This window comes from Macaca nemestrina, chromosome 12 (genome assembly GCF_043159975.1).
Source record: "Macaca nemestrina isolate mMacNem1 chromosome 12, mMacNem.hap1, whole genome shotgun sequence".
In the NCBI taxonomy this organism is placed as follows: Eukaryota; Metazoa; Chordata; class Mammalia; order Primates; family Cercopithecidae; genus Macaca; species Macaca nemestrina.
In genome coordinates, this window is record NC_092136.1 from 110,876,697 (window position 1) to 110,897,122 (window position 20,426).

At 38.7% G+C, this 20,426-nt stretch overlaps 1 long non-coding RNA gene across 2 annotated transcripts in view; it reads right to left on the reverse strand.

Moving 5' to 3' along the window:
• The window catches only part of LOC105493634 (uncharacterized), a 313,017-nt gene that overhangs the window by 11,715 nt on the left and 280,876 nt on the right, over positions 1–20,426 (reverse strand). The window contains exon 10 of one of the 2 annotated variants that reach the window (XR_011611054.1): positions 9,753–15,985. The exons of the other annotated variant lie outside the window; for it this stretch is intronic. This is a non-coding gene — a long non-coding RNA (uncharacterized lncRNA). Of the gene's footprint in view, positions 1–9,752; positions 15,986–20,426 lie in introns of those variants that run through there. 2 annotated transcript variants of the gene reach the window in all.

Here is a 20,426-nt window from a genome sequence, read left to right on the forward strand (position 1 = left end):
GGCCAGCCTGCACTGCTCTCTGCCTTCTGAATTGGCTCACCATAAACCATCTCCCAAAGCATGTTCTGGGACTCATGGTCCCAGAACTCATGCCTCCTTATTTATGCAACAGTTGATATTACAAGTCTTACAAAGGCACACAATTTAACCAGATTTAATCGGTTACCTCAATTAAGAGAACACAATTAAGTGAAGTTAGGGATAGTTGAAGAGAGTGAAAATAAACACGGAAAAATGGAAAAGTAGAAAGTCAAAATACCTTTAAAAGTTTAATTAAAAGATTATTAAAAAACTTTCATTAACAGTAAGTAAAAATGATGAATAATGACTATTAAAACATTTTAAAAACCGTGAAAATATTAAAGATCATAGTGTTACTTTTGAAGAGTACAAACTTACAACAAATATAATGAGGCTTTTAAGACCAGAAACTAAAATGATTTTTTAAAAGCATAGAAAATAGGTAGTGGGATAAATTCCTGATCTGAAAATCCTAGAATGAGAACAAATTTTGTCAACATGCTTTAGGCAGAGAGCTGAGGGGCAGAGAAATGAATCACCCTATTACTATGTACCAGGAGTTTGGAGTCCTCCAAAAGTCCAGTGCAGGTGGTGGTCATGGCTGACTCTGGACAGTTCTATGCAGCTAGCTATTTGGTGATACCTCTGCTTTATGTTGTTACTCCATCACTTCAGGAATGGTTGGTCTGTTTCCCTAACAGGATAATGGCTGTACGTTGAAGATTCAATTAGGAAAGAGCTCTGAAGTCAATCTAGCTTCTCATCCTGGCTCCATCTCTTATTAGTCTTAACTTTGACAAACCTCCATTTTCTCTTGAATAAAATGAGAATAATTAAGAGTGCCAAGTTCGTTGGCATGGTTGTGAAGACTAAATGAGATCCTTTCAGTAAAGGACTTAGCATAATACCTGATAAATAGTAAATGCCGGGTAAAATTTTAGCTATTTAATTATGTGGGCTGAATTAATGACACTGAAAACTCTTTGCAGACAGGAGCCTGGTATGTTTTATTCACAACTGTGAACACCAAGCCCAGTGCCTGGCACATAGTGAGAGTTTAAATATTTATCAAATGAATAAATATACTGATGTTTCCATTGTTTCTCATTTTCCTTTCTCTTCTTTGTCTCATTTTTAAAAACACACATTTAGCAATCACTATGTGACAAATATTCAATATATAAAAATGGCTAAGGTCACAAGAGATTTTAGGCAGGGGTGAGACTTGGTCAGGTGTGTTTTGGGTCAGGTCACACTGATGACAATGTGAGAGGAGGTGAAAAGGCGGCAAATGTGGATCCAGAAGAGAAATGATGATGATCTTAAGCAAGATACTGATCATGGACATAAAAAGGGAAAAACGAGTCAAAAATGGATTTATGAGGTTATGTGATGGAGTCTCAGTAATGGAATAAATATAGAGAATAAGAGAGCAGGGTCTCCTCACTCAATTACCATATGACACACTTCCTGTATAATTGGCATACTTTGTGATATCTTTTCCATTTTCCTGAACTTTTATCTGAACATTTCATTGCTATATTCTTCTTTGTAGCAGTTAGAATACTAAGTATTGTAGTAGATTTAAAGTAGTTTTACCAAATTAAAGAGTAAAATGGAAAATCAACCAGCCCAACATGCACAAGGGTTTATTGTTTTGTATTTTTAAACAAAAGGTAAACCACATCTACAATCAAAGACAACCAAAAGAGAGAGAGAGAGAGAAAGAGGGAGTGGGGAAGAAAGGAAGGAAAAAAGGAAGGAAGCAAGGAAGAGGAGGGCAGGAAGGAGAAAAGAAGAGAGTGAACCTTAAAGTAACCACTGAAATGTGCTTTTTACCCCCATAGATCACTGACAACATGTCTATTTTCCTTTAAAAAGAAGCCACCTGGACTAATAAATCAAATACACAATTTGACTGAGTTTCATTTGTTATTTACCAATTATGGTCAGGTAACAGAAAGAACATTTGCAAAGAGAGAAAGTCTGGGTGAATTCCTCCCATCTGGCATAATAAAAAAAAGTATAAAATGGAAAGTATATAAGAAAAAGTACAGAATTATTATGTCAATGTTCAACTTGTATTTATTTAAATAACGAATTTTCTGCTGTTTCTAATCACTTGTTTAAGAATTACAATAAATATACACCATTTAGATTCCATTAAAAGAACTGTTAGCACCAATAAACAAATTCAGTTGTTTCAGGATACAAAATCAACATATGGAAATCAGTAGTATTTCCATACACCAATAGCAAAGTGTCCAAAAGAGAAAGCAATCTCATCTACAGTAGCTATGAAAAAATGTAAGATACCTAGGAATAAATTTAACCAAAAAGTGAAATATCTCTATGAGGAAAAGCATAAAACATCGGTAAAAGAAATTGAAGAGGACACAAATAAATGAAAAGATATCCTGTGTTAAAGGATTGGAAGAAATAATATTGTTAAAATGTCCATACTGCACAAGGTCATCTATAGATGCAATGCAATTGCTATCAAAAATATCAATGACATTCTTCACAGAAATAGAAAAAACCACTCTAGAATTTGTGTGAGACCACAGAAGTACCCAAATAGCCAAAGCAATTTGAACAAAAAGAACAAAACCTTACTTTTTCTTCTTCTTCTTCCCTCCCCCTCCCCCTCCCCCTCCCCCTCCCCCTCCTCCGGAGTCTCGCTCTGTCGCCCAGGCTGGAATACAGTTGCACGATCTCGGCTCACTGCAAGCACCACCTCCTGGGTTCACACCATTCTCCTGCCTCAGCCTCCAGAGTAGCTGGGACTACAGGCGCCCGCCACCACGCCCAGCTGATTTTTTGTGTTTTTAGTAGAGACGGGGTTTCACCATGTTAGCCAGAATTGTCTTGATTTCCTGACCTCGTGATCCATGACAGTTCTTTTGAGGCATCACATTACCTGACTTCAAAATATACTATAAATCTATTGTAACCAAAAAAAAAAAAAAAAAAAAAAAAAAAAAAAAAAAAAAAACAGCATAGTATTGACACAAAAATAGACATATAGCCCCATGGAACAGAAAAGAGAACATAGAAATAAATCCACACACTTATATCCAACTTATTTTCAACAAAAGTGTTAAAAACGCAAATTAGAGAAAGAATAATCTCTCCAATAAGTAATGCCAAGAAAATTGGATATCTACATGCAGAAGAAAAACACTAGATCCTTACCTGTCACCACATAAAGAAAACCCTCAAAATGGATTAAAGGCTTAAATGTAAGATCAAAAATTATAAAACTACTAGAAGAAAGCATAACGAAATGCTTCACGACATTGGTACAGGCAAGGAGTTTTTGGATAAGACTTCAAAAGCATAAGCAACAAAAGCAAAAGTAGACAAATTGCAGTACATCAAACTAAAAAGTTTCTGCACAGCAAAGGAAACAATCAGCCAAGCAAGGAAACAATCTACAGAATGAGAGAAAATATTTACAGCCTATGCATTTCAAAAGGGGCTAATAACCAGAATATATAAGAAATCCAAACAACTCAATAGGAATAAAAACAAATAATCTAAATATAGGCAAAAGAACTGAAATGACATTTCTTAAAAGATGATGTACAAATGGCCAACAGGTATGTAAAAAAAATGCTCAATATCACTAATCATTAAGGTAATGCAAATCAAAACCACAACGAGATATCATTGCACTCTAATTAGAATGGCTATTACCAAAAAGGCAAAAAAATAACAAGTGCTGATGTGGATGTGGAGAAAGAGAACTCTTATACACCGTCAGTCGAAAGTGAATTAGTACAGCCATTATGTAACACTATACGGAGGTTTCTTAAAAAACTAAAAATAGAACTACTGTACGATTCAGCAACCTCACTACTGGGTATATATTTAAAGGAAACAAAATCTGTATATCAAAAAGATAGCTGCACTGCCATGTTTACTACAGAACTATTTACCATAGTCAGGATATTAAATCAACCTAAGTGTCCATCAACATATAAACAAATAAAATGTGGTATGTATATATAGTGGAATACTATTCAGCCATAAAAATAATGAAATTCTGTTATTTGTGGCAACATGGATGAACCTGAACGATGTTAAGTAAAATAAGCCAGCCACAGAAAGATAAATGCCCCACTTTTTGTGAAATCTAAAAAAGTTGATCTCTTAGAAATAGAGAGTAGAATAGTGATTGCCAGAGGTTGGGGAGTGGTGGAGGGAAGAAGGGAGTGGGCAAAATTGGTCCACAGGTACAAAGTTACAGTAAGATAGGAGAAATAAGTTCTGGTGTTTTATTGCACAGTAGATTGACAATAATTAACAATATTAGTTTGTAAATTTCCAAATAGGTAGAAGAGAAAATTTTGAATGTTAAATGTACGAGGAGATGAATATGCTATATACCTTGATTTGATTACTGATTATTACACAGTGTATACTATACATACATGGCAACATCACACTGTATCCTAAGTGTTAGGATACTTATGTGTCAATTAAAAACAAAATTTTTAAAATAAAAAAGTAAATATTGGACAATAATATAAGACAGAGGAGAGTTACTAGAATTAGAACTTTCTAAGATCTTTGTATTTTTCTGTCCAGAAGGTAAACACATTTTTGATCATATATGCATGTACAAATATTAAGGGTAGCATTCTAAGGAAATAAAAATAACTTTCAAACTGTAGAGGAACAAAATGATCTAAAAATCAATGAAAATTAAGTTAGAAAGGTAGAAAAATATACTAAGCTAGCTGAATATAAGCACAAAATAAGATGATGGAGATAAATTCATATATATCAGTTGTCACATTCGGTGTAAATGAAATACATACTTGTTGATAAATGTCAATTGAGAATGACAGTTTGGAATTTTAAAAATCAGCTGCATGCTATTTATAAAATACATGCTTAAAACATAATGATACAGACAGGCTGACAGTAAGATAACATAATAAATTACACCAAAGAGTCACGAATCAAAAGAAAGTTCCACAACTACATTAGCAACTGAAAAAAAAGAATGTTAAGGCAAAAATAATTTTAAGGGATGAAAAAAGCTCATAATTAATAAAAAATGGAACAATTTGCCAGTAAGACACAGTAATTATAAACTTGTATGCACCTAACAACATAGCCTCAAAATATATAAAACAAAAGATACGTTTTGAAGTCTGGTTGCTTCAGAATATGAATTAATGTAAATGTACCATTTGCCTGGGTCTTAGAAATATTTTATTCTCAGTAGAAACTTCTGTTACAATAACACTTAGTATTAAGTCTATAACATGCTCCCTAAATAGGCCTTAAAATACAGACTAACTTCAAAAGTTATTCACACGTCAATTAAAACAACTGACCTCAGGAAACAAGAAAAGAACCACCACAATGAAGCCCTCATTTGACCCGGCCTTGCTCCCAGCCTCTCCCTTCCTCTTTTCTTGCTCACAGCTGAGGCCACCTGTAGGTCCAGCCTCCTTCATACTTACAGGATTAAATCAAACTCAGACAGAAATTGGTGAACTTCTCTGGTCAAACAGCATGTTAGTTCAGCATTGTTATCCTTGCTGCTTGTAAATTTCTGTTTCTTCACCCCTTTGCCTCTTACCAACCTCCTTCCAAAGCCCTTAATCTTGATCCCTGAATTACGCTTTCAATAACTAGTCAGTAGTTAACTGCTGGACTTCAGAGCAATCTCTGACCTCTAGTCAGTATGCCCCACCTGCCAAACAAGACAGCCCATACTTCAGCTTCACTACTGACTAATCGGTGAAAAGTTACAACCATGACCCTTAGAAATGTACTTGGACAGAAACAGCTGTCTCTGTCAGCACTGTAGCTGAGTCAGATGCCCTGGCTTCTGTCCTGTTCACGTAGGTGTAGATCTAGTGCCAGGTCCCTGCCAGGTACCTGAGTGTGTTTGCTGATTCCCATGCTTGATAGCTGTAGCCCTAGGTCTCTACCCCCGGTTTCAGACTTTCACTGACTCTGATTTGTAATTCTTACCTTTCCACATCTATTGTCTGATCTGCTCCGTGAAAAATCATTCAAGTTCATTAAATTCCTAACACTTATGGAATGTATGTCCCACTCCAAGCTTGACCTAGATGCCACTTGATATAAAAGATAAATAAAACCTGTTTCAATGCAAGTCTCTAAAATAGACCAGGGCACAGAAGAACATATTTACCATGACTGCAAATCTGGACGCATGCTATATAAGAATTTATTACACTTGAGGATGCAATAGTATATAAGTCAGACTTCTTGGGTTGTAAACAACAGAGAAAATGCTGGCTAATTTAAGCAAAGAAAGAAATGTATTGGTTAAAAATTGGCTGGCTCAGAATCAAAGAAAGAACTTTGAAAAGAATAGGAATTTAGGCAGCACCTGGGACCTTTGTGGCAGAAATTAAGTTCATTCTCTTCAGGAGATACCAGTGAGCTATATTTTTTTACTTTTCTTTTGTTACTTTGTATAACATTCAAGTTATCCAGGGACAGATATTCTAATGTGCCCACTTTTTTGGCTAGGAGATGCTGGGGGCGCTTTGACAACACCACAGAAAAACACATGAAGTAGGGCAGAGATAATTCCTAAAGTAAGAGAGAGGTGCTATTACCAGAAGGAGAGGGGTAGCTGTGGAGGATCCTCAGCAGATGTCCGTTGCAAAGCAGCAGCCTGAAAGTTGTCTACTGGATGCTGGCATGTTGTATCTAGGCCAAAGAATCCCAAGGACAGAAATGATAGAAAGCAGAATTTTGGCCAGGCGCGGTGGCTCACGCCTCTAATCCCAGCACTTTGGGAGGCCGAGGTGGGCAGATTACTTGAAGTTAGGAGTTCAAGACCAGCCTGTACAACATGGTGAAACTCCATCTCTACTAAAAATACAAATTAGCTGGGTGTGGTGGTGGGAGCCTATAATCCCAGCTACTTGGGAGGCTGAGGCAGGAGAATTGCTTGAACCCGGGAGGCAGAGGTTGCAGTGAGCTGAGATAGCACCACTGCACTCCAGTCTAGGCAACAAGAGCAAAACTCTGTCAAAAAAAAAGAAAAAAGAAAAAGAGAAAGCAGAATTTCTCTGCATATATTGTACACATGATCTCTTTGATTACATTATGAGCCAGAGTAAAAGTGCTATAAGTAAGGTAAAAATAAAGTGCAGGGAGAGTTAATGGAGGAAGTGCTGGCATTTTAAGGGAGGAAACTAAGAAAAGCTTCAAGGAGGGATTCGCATTTAATATGGGGTGTTTAAGATTTAAAGGAGGAAGAAAGGGCACTCCAGCCATGGGGAACAACATTGGTGAAAGGGTAAAGATAAAAAGCAAGGGAGGGCTTTAATAAGACTAAAACTAGATTTTTTGAAAACTTAAGGTAGGTATTTTTATGAGAACAATATATAGACAATGATAGAAAGTTAGATTGGGGCATGGTTGTGGGTGAATAAGGTGAGGAATAGATTTGAGGAATAAATTTGCTTTGCTCAGTCCAAATAAGAGGTAATGAAGTCTTGATCTCTGATGGCAGCAGTGGGCAACAGACAGTTTGAATAATGGTGGGAGAAATGGGAAGAATATTGCAGAGGTTATCAGTAAGCTATAGAAATGGACTAGGATGTGGTGAGTGATCAACAAAACGTCAAAACTGATGCTGAGGTTTCAGACCTGGGGGCAAGAAGGAGGCAGAAGAGGCAGGCACAAATATGCTAAGCCTGAGATGATGGAGAGGCATGAGTCGGAAAACTCAATTCTGGAGTCATCTCCCTAGAACTTGTACTTTACCATAGTAGTGATGTGAATTAAATGACTGAGAGAAAGAGAAAAGAGAAGACGGCCAAAGATAAAATTTAACTGAAGATCTAAATTCATAGGGTGTGGAGGTAAAGAACTGGTGAAAGAGGCACGGGGGAAAGCAGGAGAAAAAGTGGCTGGAATGAGCATTGGGCAGCAACATGGAAGCTAAGGGAAGAGAGGATGGCAAAGGAGGCTGGGTCTGTAACATCCAACTGTGCTGATACAGAAGAGGCCTTTGGATGAGACCTTCAGGAGGCTGCATGTGACTCCAGGATAGTGTTGAAGGCAGAGGCTAATGTGCAATGGTCAGGGAAGGATGGACAGAAAGAATGTGAAAGGTACACACACGTGGAGACTCAATGTTTGACAATGAAGAGAAAGAAAGAGCCAGCCAGTACTTTGATAATGAAACAAAGTGGGGGGAAGTTTTTGGAATAAAGGAGAACCAGCTTGTCATAGGTTTAGGGCAAAACCCAGAAGAGATGGAGACACTTAAAGATGGAAAAGAGTGAGAATCACTAGAGGGGTAAGACAGGAAACTAAGGCCATTGTTCCAGGGGTTATGTGGGCCAGGAGGGGGCCTGGAATGCAGGGCAGAGAGGTAGTAGAGATTCAGAGTGTTTGGAGATGAGAGACCTTGAGCTCTTTGGTCTTGATGTTCTTGGTTGAGGAAACAGCTGTCAGCTGAGAGTAAGGCTGGATGGTCTGGCATTTATGAAAAATAGAGAGGATTTGAAACAACTGCTGTGAGTTATCTGTTATATAACAACTGCCTGAACAGTGGAAAATAGTGCTGACTTTTCTTAACTCCTGGAACCCCCTGATTTTGTGACCAAAATCATTGATTTTCTCACCAACTTGACAATCTATAAGCCAGAGTGGTCAGGGTTCTGTTGAACTCTATTCCTTCCTGGAAAATGCTATCAGTCCCAAGTATTCCAATCCAAGTGTGACCAAGCAATGGAATTAATTAGTTCATTGTTTTGTCAGTCAAGTTATCGTTACACAGCAACTTTCCCATTTGGGGCTTAACAACATCAAGCATTGTTGTCCTTATGGGTCCCCTGTGTTCATGGCACCGAGCCCTCAGGACTTAGTGGACATCTGACGAGGGTCTTCATGATTCAATCACATAGTCTTTTTACCATACACCAAACCCCTATAGCTGCCACAATATTTTTGACCTATATACCATTTCGTGTTGTTTTATTCTGTTTAATTTGTAAGGAATTCTGTTGTTGAAATACAGAAAGTGGAAGGGAAACACAAAAGCAGTGAATCCGCAAATTTGCCTCAAGGTGCTTGCATTGGATCCATGGATAGCATTTGAAGTTCTCATATTTCACATCAGGGTGTTTCTTGTACTTTAACAATATTTAAAATGTAAAATCATGATGATTATATATAATTTAACTTTCCAGCTTTTGAGAATAAGGCCTGTCAACAACCTCAGTGTGTTATTTGTGCAAATCAAATCCTAAAACCTTCATTCTCATCTTGTGATTTGGAAACAAAACCTAAAAATTAGACACATCTAAAAACAATACCAGTTGATTTTTTAAGTTCAAAAGAGAAATTTTAAGCAAGTTATGAAAGCAATTGTTGATTCTAGAACTTGTAGTTAGACTCCAATTTACTTTAACATAGTTTTAGTCCCAAAGTAAAAATATGACACAAAGAAATGTTAAAATTTATTTGGCCGTGAATCATTCTTTTACATCTAGAATTAAGTTAATATAAATCAAATAGGTATCCTGGTTTTTTTTTGGAAGAAATAAAGAAAAAAGGAAATAGAAAAATATCAAGTAGTACATATCACTTGATAAATAAAAATACTGTTGAAATTTTTCCTCTATTAAAATAATAGACAATTAAAAATGAAATATTGGTGCAATATTATCTTTTTATATTGGGATATTTTGGGAATACAAAAAAGTATAGATAATAATGTAATGAATGTCTATATTCTCATCACTTGGCTTAAGATTTTATAACACAGACCTAAAATATGTATATTTTTAACTTGAAATCACTCTTTCATACATAACATAATATATAAAAAGGGTAAAACATATAACTTTAATTCCTACGAGAGTTTGCAAGGTTTTATTATAAAAAGCATTAACACTGGGCATGGTGGCTCACGCCTATAATCCCAGCACTTTGGGAAGCAGAGGCGGGTGGATTGCCTGAACTCAGGAATTCGAAAAAGCATTGACAAATCTGAACACTTTGAGTGATACTGCCTTACAGGGTTCACAGAAGACTTAAAGTGCTTTTTAACTGTGGGTGGAGAGACACACGAAATGTTTTTCCAGACCATCTTATTCATTTCAGTTAAGGAGCTCAAGAGAAAGCAAAAGAGTAACTGAGGCTTGATTATTGTTATTTATTCTTAAGTGCAGAACAAACAGCACAAGAAAATACATCCAGCATTCCTACACTCGGAGTCAGTTTACGTGGTGGATACAGAAAGGCCGGAGCTGGGTGAAAGTTAATAGGAAGGCTTTATTATACTGAGGGTCTTACTGGGTGCTAGACCCCATGTCGGACACATTATATATCTCAGTTTATTTAATTCTTACAGCCATCACTAACGTAGGTATTTTGGTGGTTGCCATTTTGCACATGCAGAAACCAGGAGCTAAACAGGTTATGGGACTTGCTCAAGGCTGGTAGTGTTGAAGCCAGCAACCAAACTTACAAGTCTGATTCTAACGTTCATAAGGGATGTCTTTGCTCTATCAGTGTTGATGAGGACTTCAAGGTTCAGAATGAGTAACAGCTAGATGGTACGACATCACAAATGAAAGCACAATACGTGTACCTCATCAAGGTACGTAGGGTTCACCTTTCCTACTCTCTGGGGGCAGAGTCAAAGTCAGACAGGAACTCCTAGGATTTTCAGAAGCCTCCTGTATCATTCTTTCCCTGGTAACTCTGGGGATACTGGGCCTCAACAGCTTCTGATCCCCACTCCTGGAGACAGGAAGGGAGACTCAATTACCAAGGCAACTAGTGGACCAAGAAACACATATTGAACACATGCCAGGTCCTGATTGCTGGGTTACCAGGGATCCTGCATTAATTAATGACCAAAACCCCAGAATGTTTTTCTGCAATAACCGGCCTACACGTTGATAATCTTCACTGTGATTCCAGGTGCACTTTTAACTGCATTCCCACTTTTTGTCTTTATTGTGCCCCAATGTGGAACTCTTCCAATTTTGTTTAACATTCACTCCAACCCTAAGCAAAATTCAAGATATACAGCTGTGTCACTTTGGGAAGAGGAAAGAGGGAGGAGGAAGAGGAAAAGAAAAGAGTAAGAGAAGGAGAAGAAAAAAGGAGCAGGAGGAAGAAAGGAAGCAAAAGGACATCACTTCTTTGGGTTTCATTTCACTGATCTGTTAAAGGAGGGTATTAGACCAGGTATATGTTATTCTTAATGTTTCTGGATGTTAGAACCTATGAGAATCTGAGAAAAGCTATGAACTGTCTTTAATACACATAGTATATTTTGCACAGAGTTCCAAAAAGTTCATGGACTTCAGGTTAAAGACCTTTAGACTAGATCTGTATGGTTTCTTCCAACTCTGTGGGAACAAACCCACCATAAATTGAAATCGAGCCTCTTTTATTGCTATCAAATTTCTAATTCAAAGGGGGTGGTGGGAAAATAATAAAATTGATAGTTTGGTTGTTTGCTTAGCAACGTGCAGGTGAGAAACGAAATGAATGTCAAGTAGCATTAAGGATACAATCATTATTCCAAATATTTTAATATGCCACAGGTAAGCCTCAAGTCCAACAGTAACGCTCCACAGAACAGAAGTCTGACAACATGTTAAGCAGCTGCTGCAGTTCTTGGCCTGACTCCTCCTCCTCCCCACCCCAGGCCCCGCCCCAGACACCAAACTTTCAAATAAATTGCCGGGAGGTCCTTTGTTCTAAAGAAAAAGGCTGAATGGTGAGATGAAATGGGCATTGAATTTTTCTTTTTCTTTTTTCCTATTCTATTCTTTTATAGTCTGAATGATAATCACAGAGGAAGTTCCCTTGGCAATGTTGCATTTCCATGGTGATGGGAGAGGTCAAGGTTAGCAAACCAGGGTTCTGGGAACCTTCTGCTGCAGGCTGGATGTGAGGGAAGGGCTAGCAGTCAAAGTGTCAACAGGGGACCCACTTTCACAGTCTCCTCTTTAGAGTGGACCACAGAGCCTAACTTGTCCGTTTCTGAATGGACAAACCAGTGATGTCTTGAATGTAATAATAGCTCCATCACTTCCCCCTATGGAGAAACTTGCTGTGCCCTTCCTCTCAAAGGCCAGGAACGGATGCCTCTCACTAACAACAATCCGTGGATTGTTGAAATATGTATGTGCTCTTTGTATCGGCATCAGAAGCTCAGAGATGCCAAGTTTTAGAAACCAAATCTACTTTAGAAAAGCAATTTGATCTTTGGGAACAAGGGATCCGAAATAAGCTGTGACCGTGTCAGCGCAAGCAAAAGATGAATTAATTAAAAGTGGAATAGGAAGCATACAGTTTAAATTAAATATCGAATGACCTAAATAATTCCTCTTAAAACCCAACTCAGTTATTTTGCCTGAAACTGCATGTCCTGATTTTACTCTTTTGGATTCTCTTCTTATGCTTTTATGTGGGTATATAATGTTATGAAACTCGTACAGTTCGTTCAGACCAGAACTATAGAGGAAGACATGATGGAACCAAGGTAAGCCCAAACAGACCAGGGATATTTAAAGTAATTGATTGAAAATCTGTGACTTCTTTGAGAGAAGGAGAAGGTAGAAGAGACACAGAGGTTCTTAGGATCCTAGAGATGGATTGAAAGAGAATTTTGTGTATTACAGAGCTGTGGTGAAGCCGATTCAGAAATGGGGTAGCTCTTCCCATTTTAAGTCATATTACTGGATGCTTTGAGTTCTGCTACCAAGAAGACTTAAGGATGCCTTACACACATTGTCTCCCTAGACCATCTCTGTGCTAACGTCTCTCAAATCTCAGTCCAGAGCTCCAGGTCCACATGTCCAATTTTCTGAATGAATGCCCATCAATCAGATTTTCTGTTGGAATGCCCATCAGACATCCTAAACTTAGTAAAAACAAAAGTGAACTCCTTATCTTCATCCCTTCATCTGCTCCTCCTCTCCACCTCAATGCCCCATCTCAGTAAACAGTTATTAAATACCAGGTCAGCCACAAATACAGCACTCATTCTTGCCTGCTTTTTAACCCTCATTCTAAACAACAATTACAAAGTCTTGTCTATTGTCTCTTGTTAATATTGTTCAAATCCATCTCCTCCTTTCTGTCTCCATTTCCATTGGCCTTACTCAGGCTTCCATCATCACTCCTGAAGATTATAACATCCTTCTGTACTGAGCTTCCTGCCTCCAACTTATCCACATCCACCCATTCATTCTCCAATCTACATTCAGAGGGATCTTTCTGAGATGCAAATATCATCATGGTCATTCCTTTGCTTAAAAGCTGCCAATGCTTTGCCCCTGCTCTAAGGATAAATCCCAAATTCTGTCCTGAGTATTACCAGACTCGGTAGATCTGGTCGCTGCTTGCCTCTCCAGCTTCATCTGTGGATACTCTGCCCTTCCACCTGTTCCATCCCTACCCTCCACATACACACAGTATATATATGAATTCCTGGGATGAGATACTTGGTTTCCTGAATGCACAGGCTTTCTCTTTACTCTGAGTTTTCGCAGAGAGCTCTGCTCATACTCTCACCCACCCTCCTTCTCCCTGCTTACACATTTTGCTGGTCTAGGTTCTTCTTATGTTTATGACATCTGAAGATGTCAGCTTCTTTGTAATTTCTTTTCTTTTCTTTGTTTTTATTTATTTATTAATTATTTTTTGGAGACAGTATCTCACTCTGTCACCCAGGCTGGAGTGCAGTGACACAATTTTGGCTCACTGCAACCTCCGTCTCCTGAGTTCAAGGGACTCTCCCACCTCAGCCTCCTGAGTAGCTGGGATTACAGGCATACAACACCATGCCCAGCTAAGTTTTTGTATTTTTTGGTAGAGATGGAGTTTCACCGTGTTGGCCAGGCTGATCTCAAACTCCCGACCTCAAGTGATCCACCCAGCCTCCCAAAGTGCTGGGATTACAGGAGCGAACCACCACATCCTGCCTTCTTTGTAATTTCTTCAAGGATGTGTTTCCTGACCTCCAAATTTAGCCTGTATGGTCATGTTACACTCTATACTTCCTGTATCAAAACATTTCACACTAAAAATATTGTTATATTATAATTGCTTATCTATTTTTTTGTACTTTTATTTTAGATATAAGCCACATGCGGGCTGAGGCTGTGTTTACGTTGTTCACCAGTATACCCACAGCGCCCTGCACAATGCCCAAAAATGTTTATAGAATGTTCTTGAAAAATCCCTATCAACAATTAAGCATTTGGCTGGGCATAGTGGCTTAGGCCTGTAATCCCAGCACTTTGAGAAGTCAAGGTGGGAGGATCGCTTAAGCTCAGGAGTTTGAGACCAGCCTGGGCAACACAGTGAGACTTCATTTCAACAAAATATTTAAAAATCAGCCAGTTGTGGTGGTGCAAACCTGCAGTCCCAGATACTCAGGAGGCTGAGGTGGAAGGATCGTTTGAGCCCAGGAGGTTGAGGCTGCAATGAGCTATGATCACACCACTACACTTCAGCCTGGGTGACAGAGTGAGACCCTGCCTCTGACAATGATGATAATAATAATAGTAATAAAGTATCTGTAGAAGACTAAAATATAGATTATGTAACCTCTGAGCTCTCCATGCTTTTTTATGAGATGTAAATTTTCACCAAGAACTAACAAAGTCTTGGATACTTTACAATACGTTTTGACTGTGGTTAATGTTTTTCTTCCTCTCTTACATTCTATAACTGTAACTAGGATTTACCTTCCATAGATTCCCACAAGAATCATATTGGAAGAATATTTTGGCAATCCCCTTTTTCTAAGAAAATTCCTGTGGATTATGATTTGGCTCACATAGGAACTAAGAAACTAGCCCTTCCAAAAAAACGGGTGGAGTGCATTTTCCCAACATTTTTAACATTTTTTTCAAGACAGGGAATAATTTGGATGGAAGAAAAGATCGAAGATTATCTCATTTGGAAATAACATATAGAGAAAGAGAAGTTTGCCAGTTGTCTGAATATTTTCACCATGATGTCTTGGGCCAGTTGGTAATCTCTGCAATTTCTAACAAATGTAAGATGTTTTTGTGTAATTACAGTGTTTAAGAAGGTCTTTTGCAGTTATCTGACCCTTTCTGAGAATTCCAATCAGAACATCCATCTGCTGCCAGTTAGTTTTCTAAAATCCAGCACTGATTATAACACCTCGGCTCACAAAACCCTTTGTTGGCCACTACAGTGGCTACAGAAATAAAACCCAACATCATTTGCTTGGCTTGCATGACGCTATATTACATGACCCCACCTCCCTTTGGGATTTTGTCTTTCCCAGGTCCCTCCATATATTTTACATTCTAGTCACACTGTATAACTTACCATTCTCTAAACACTTCTTGTCCTTTCAAGAATCCATATTTTCCCCTATCTCTCCATTGTACCTGAATTTCCTTCTTCCTTAACCATCTTTGCCTAATGCAACTTTACTCATTCTTCAACACTCAGTATATTCCAGTATCTTTAGTGCTGGAAAAGCTAATGGGGACTCTAAGCTAGTGCAGCCCTCTAAGTATTAGCCCAAGGCAGTTGAACTTTATCTCAAAGCAACAGATTCTGAGTAGACAGATGGTACATGAAAAGCAGTGTTCAGTGAACAAGTTAAAATAAACTAACAGTCCCAAGGACCAGGAAATGTTGATATTCACATACTAGCCAATTATAAGGAAAAGTCACCAGCTCCAGGTTTCCTGGAGGATACCAGATATTCCCATTTTTTTCCTCCTATCTGATATTTACACTCCTAGCATGGTGTTCTGCTTGCCACACTGCTGGCCAGCTGTAAACTTCTGTTGGACACAGCAATCCAGATAAACAGATAGAAGTGCTTCTTACATCATCAGGCCCTTCTTGTATCAGCTTTGATTTCTCAGGTTGCCACATTCATGACATCTGCCAAGATTTCCTAATCAGCCATCTGCAAACCAGCTTCATGCTGAAAATGAAAATCCGAACGAAAGCAGGTTTACTCAACACCTCAGTGATTTAAGAAAATCAGGCAATCTTTCTAGTCCATCTATGTCATCTTTACTTGTAGTTTCTGTAAATGGAAGAATAGGAGGGTTGAAAGATAAAAGTAAAATAACTTGGAAAAGTTAGCTTAAACTTGAAAATCACTTGTTCTTGCAGTCATTGCATTATACTGTGATAAATGGAAGCCAGTAACTTCCAATTGACAAAATAATCAAAAACTATTTAATACAGTAACAAGGGCATTAAATGAGTACACATGCATTAAATAGATACAAAAAGATCTGATGTTCTATAAAAGAAAAATAAAAACTTTTCAATTAAGAGAACTGCTTTCAAGAGATCCAAATTGTTTTAGAGTTCAAGTAAACGTCTCTGGAAAGAAATTCAGCTTAAATGGATGTATTTTACTCATGCCATGTGATTTGTAATTACTTCAGAATTTCCAATTGCTCTTCCCGGCTTGTCTTCTCTTTTCACATATCAGAGTTATCTGTCATAACTCAACAGAGAAGGGAAACAATGCCTTGCCTTCTCATGCAAGAGCTAGGAACTTTTTCTTGTCTCTTTGCTTCAATTACCCCACCCAGGGAAAAGTTATCTTACTTCTTTGTAGGCATCATTGGGCTGTTAAATACAACACTTTTTAAAAAGTTAAGAAAAAATGCAACGCTTAAATTTAGTCTAACGGTTTACAGTTTCTGACTTCCCCACTCCCCCTCCCACCCAAATAGTGGGTTGTTTAATAGAATCTCGGTGGAGTTCCTATAAACAGGTTTGCACATGTGGCTCCTGCATGGGAAGACTTCCTGGGATTGTGATATTTTAAAATGGTTTACAAATGGCAGGGCGCGGTGGAGCATACCTGTAATCCCAGCACTTTGGGAGGCCGAGGCAGGCAGATCACAAGGTGAGAGATTGAGACCATCCTGACCAACATGGTGAAACCCCGTCTCTACTTAAAATACAAAAATTAACTGGGCGTCTTGGCACGTGCCTGTACTCCCAGCTACTAAGGAGGCTGAGGTAGGAAAACTGCTTGAACCCAGGAGGTGGAGGTTGCAGTGAGCAGAGATCATGCCACTGCACTCCAGCCTGGCAACAGAGTGAGACTCCATCTCAAAAAAAGAAAAAAAATGGTTTATAAATTAAACAATATGTCACCACCCTTCCCTAGCTTCTCAAAGATTAGCAGATGTGCCTGCACATGTATTTTTTCTTTGTTGGGGGGTGGTGTTTTTATTTTTAAATATTAGAATTTAAAGAATTTAATGTGAATTTTGTTATTGCAAACCACCTCAACTCCTTGTGGGAAATATTAGGGTTATACATTATCCATAAGTCATATGTGCATATTGGGATGTTGGAAAATACTAGCATCTCACTCAGCGACCTCCAAGGAAGTTCCCAAATGGAGTCTGTAGCTCTCTCTGGGGAGGCTTACGTGAGAGCCGGAGTGGTTGCAGGTGGATGCCACATGATTTCCTGCTTCTTGGTTTCTGGCCCTGATAGGGCTTTGCTGGAGACCTCCCTTGGTTAAATACTAACTTCCTGTAAGCATTTAAAGGAGCTTTCAATATGCTAACATCCACCACTTGAAGGGAGAAGGTGAGAGAGAAGGAGGTCGGAGCAGAAAGAAGGCTTCTCTTTGAGAACTTGGTTTGACAGTTGGCAGGGAGTTCTCTGCTGCAGAGGGTCACAACCCTAAGCTCTGCTTTGTGTTAGGGAGTCATGGCCAAGGTTTGTTAAAACAAAGCCACACACCACATCCTAGTGCCAAACGGGCAGGAGCTCTGGCCTGTTGCAAATGAAATCATCAGGAATTCCTTTGGAGTAAGAGTTACAGCCCTAGAGCTCTCTGTTGCTAAGCAAATGCAGATGTCTAATTGTGCATGTTGTTGTCTCCCTGAGGCACGGCTTGGAGCATGTCACTTCCCTTTTCAAAATCCTTTAAGGCTACCACCCTCCTTGAACAAAGTCCAACATCTTCAATATCCCTTTCAAAGCTCTCCCCAGTTTTGCTCTATGTGCTTTTCCAATCTCAAGCCACACTATTCCAAATGTGCCAGGTATCCTATTAGCTGCAGGCCTTTGTGCAAGCAGTGACCTCTGCCTGGAATGCACTTCCCACCCCCAGATGTCCTCCAGTTGAAGATCCACTTTTCCCTCAAGGTCTAGCTCAGTGACAGGCTTTCCCTCTCAGAATTAGTTTTCTCTTCTCACTCTGTTTCCACTCTATTCTAGCTTGTCTAATCTCATCATTTTCAGGGACAATTTAAAGTTCAGATGCTTACAACGAAGACACCTGGGTTCTTCTCCCAGCTCTGCAGCTTGCTAAGTGTGATGTTGAGCAAGATGCTAATCTTCCCTAAACCTCCACTTTCTCCTCTGATAAACAGGAATTATTCTAAAATAGGGTAGTTGTGAGGATTAAATCAGAAAATACCAGAAGGAAAGCATTTCCGATCACGCCTGGCACCACCGACAAGTTTGCTATTATTATTTGTTTCTCTTGATATGCTGTGCTGATTTGGGGCCATAGCTTATTTTTTGACAGGTATTCCCAAAAGCACTGTGATTCCCACCCAGTAGGTGCTAAATGACTTTTTCTTGAATTAAGATGTTTGTTGAGTAGATTCACAGTATGAAGCCAGCAAAATCACACCAAACAATGCAAATGAGTGAGGTCTCTGCGCCAGACTCCTTCAACAGTTGGTTTGGTTCAAGCCCACTGTCAAGGCCTCCAGGCAGAGTTCCTGAGGGAACCACACTCTGCTTCTGCTCGAGCTGCCTGGAGAGTAGGCAAACACCAGCCTGTTTCCTGGAGTTATCCACCCCTTCCCTATCACAACTAAGAAAAATGATAGAGTTAACAAGTCCCAGGTAGCCCCACTAAAGATAACTGTACTATTTTTTTTCTCTAAAACTAAGAAAGAAAAAAATTGCAAAGAGATGATCTAGAGCAGTGGGTCTCAAATGTTTGGTCTCAGGATCACTTTACATTTTAAAAAGTATTGAGGACCTTAAAGAGCTGTGCTTATGTGAGTTCTGTCTAGCTATAGTTCATCCTATTAGGAACTGAAACATGATTTTAAAATATTTATCAATTTATTTTAAAGACAGCAATAAGCATATGTTAACGTACATATTTTATGAACGATAACTACACTTTTAAAAACAAACCAAAAAATTAGTGAGATTAGCGTGTGTGTGTATGTGTGTGCAAATCTCTTTAATATCTGGTTTTATAGAAGACAGGTGGATATGTATTTCTGGTTTTGCATCTAATTGGTTGTGACTGTTGTTTTGGTTAATGTATATGAAGAAAATTGACTTTATACAGATAAGTCATTAGAAAAAGAAGGACTCAGCCAGGCGCGGTGGCTCAAGCCTGTAATCCCAGCACTTTGGGAGGCCGAGACGGGCGGATCATGAGGTCAGGAGATCGCGACCATCCTGGCTAACACGGTGAAACCCCGTCTCTACTAAAAAGATACAAAAAAATTAGCCGGACGAGGTGGCGGGCGCCTGTAGTCCCAGCTACTCGGGAGGCTGAGGCAGGAGAATGGCGTGAACCCAGGAGGCGGAGCTTGCAGTGAGCCGAGATCGCACCACTGTACTCCAGCCTGGGCAACAGAGCGAGACTCCGTCTCAAAAAAAAAAAAAAAAAAAAGGAAAAAGAAGGACTCAACAAGGGCAGCTTCTTAAAGGTTAGTTGCCATGTAGAATCTGAAATATATCAATGAAACTCTGTACTGTTATATTTAATCCATTGGCCAATCTTGCATTTGAAATGGATCTTTTACCATGAATGATGTTATTAACATTATGCATTGATCTTTTGGAAAACATTGGTTCATTGAGTCATACAGACCCGTAAAATAATACATTGTATTATTCAATATATAAAGTGCCATTTGTCAGTATTACCAACAACCTCATCAGAAGAGTCTTTGGGAAGCTGTCAAGCTCAGTTTCTAATTTTTTCTTGGAAGCTCAATATTTTACCATTGCCAATGTATGTTATCAATAGTTTTCCTTGAAATGACCATCTCACATGGTTCATTTTGAGCAAACACCCAAGTCTGAATAATTATGGTTTGTCTATCAATCATTTTTCCCAATAAAAATTATGTTTCATGAAGAGAGGCCAGTTCAGCTCACTATGAAAAACCAATCACACAGTGCTTTACCTTGCAAGATCTATTGTGCACCAGTATGCATACAATACTTTATGTATACGTCCGGTTTCACCATGCAGAATGGTAAAAAGATACATAATCGAGAGTTGAGATTTAATAAAATGAATAATTTTACTGCTTCATCAAGATCATTTTTAAGTCAAACTGACATTTTCTTTTTACTGCAAGTGTATGGCAATGAAGAACAAGTCTCTAGCACATAGC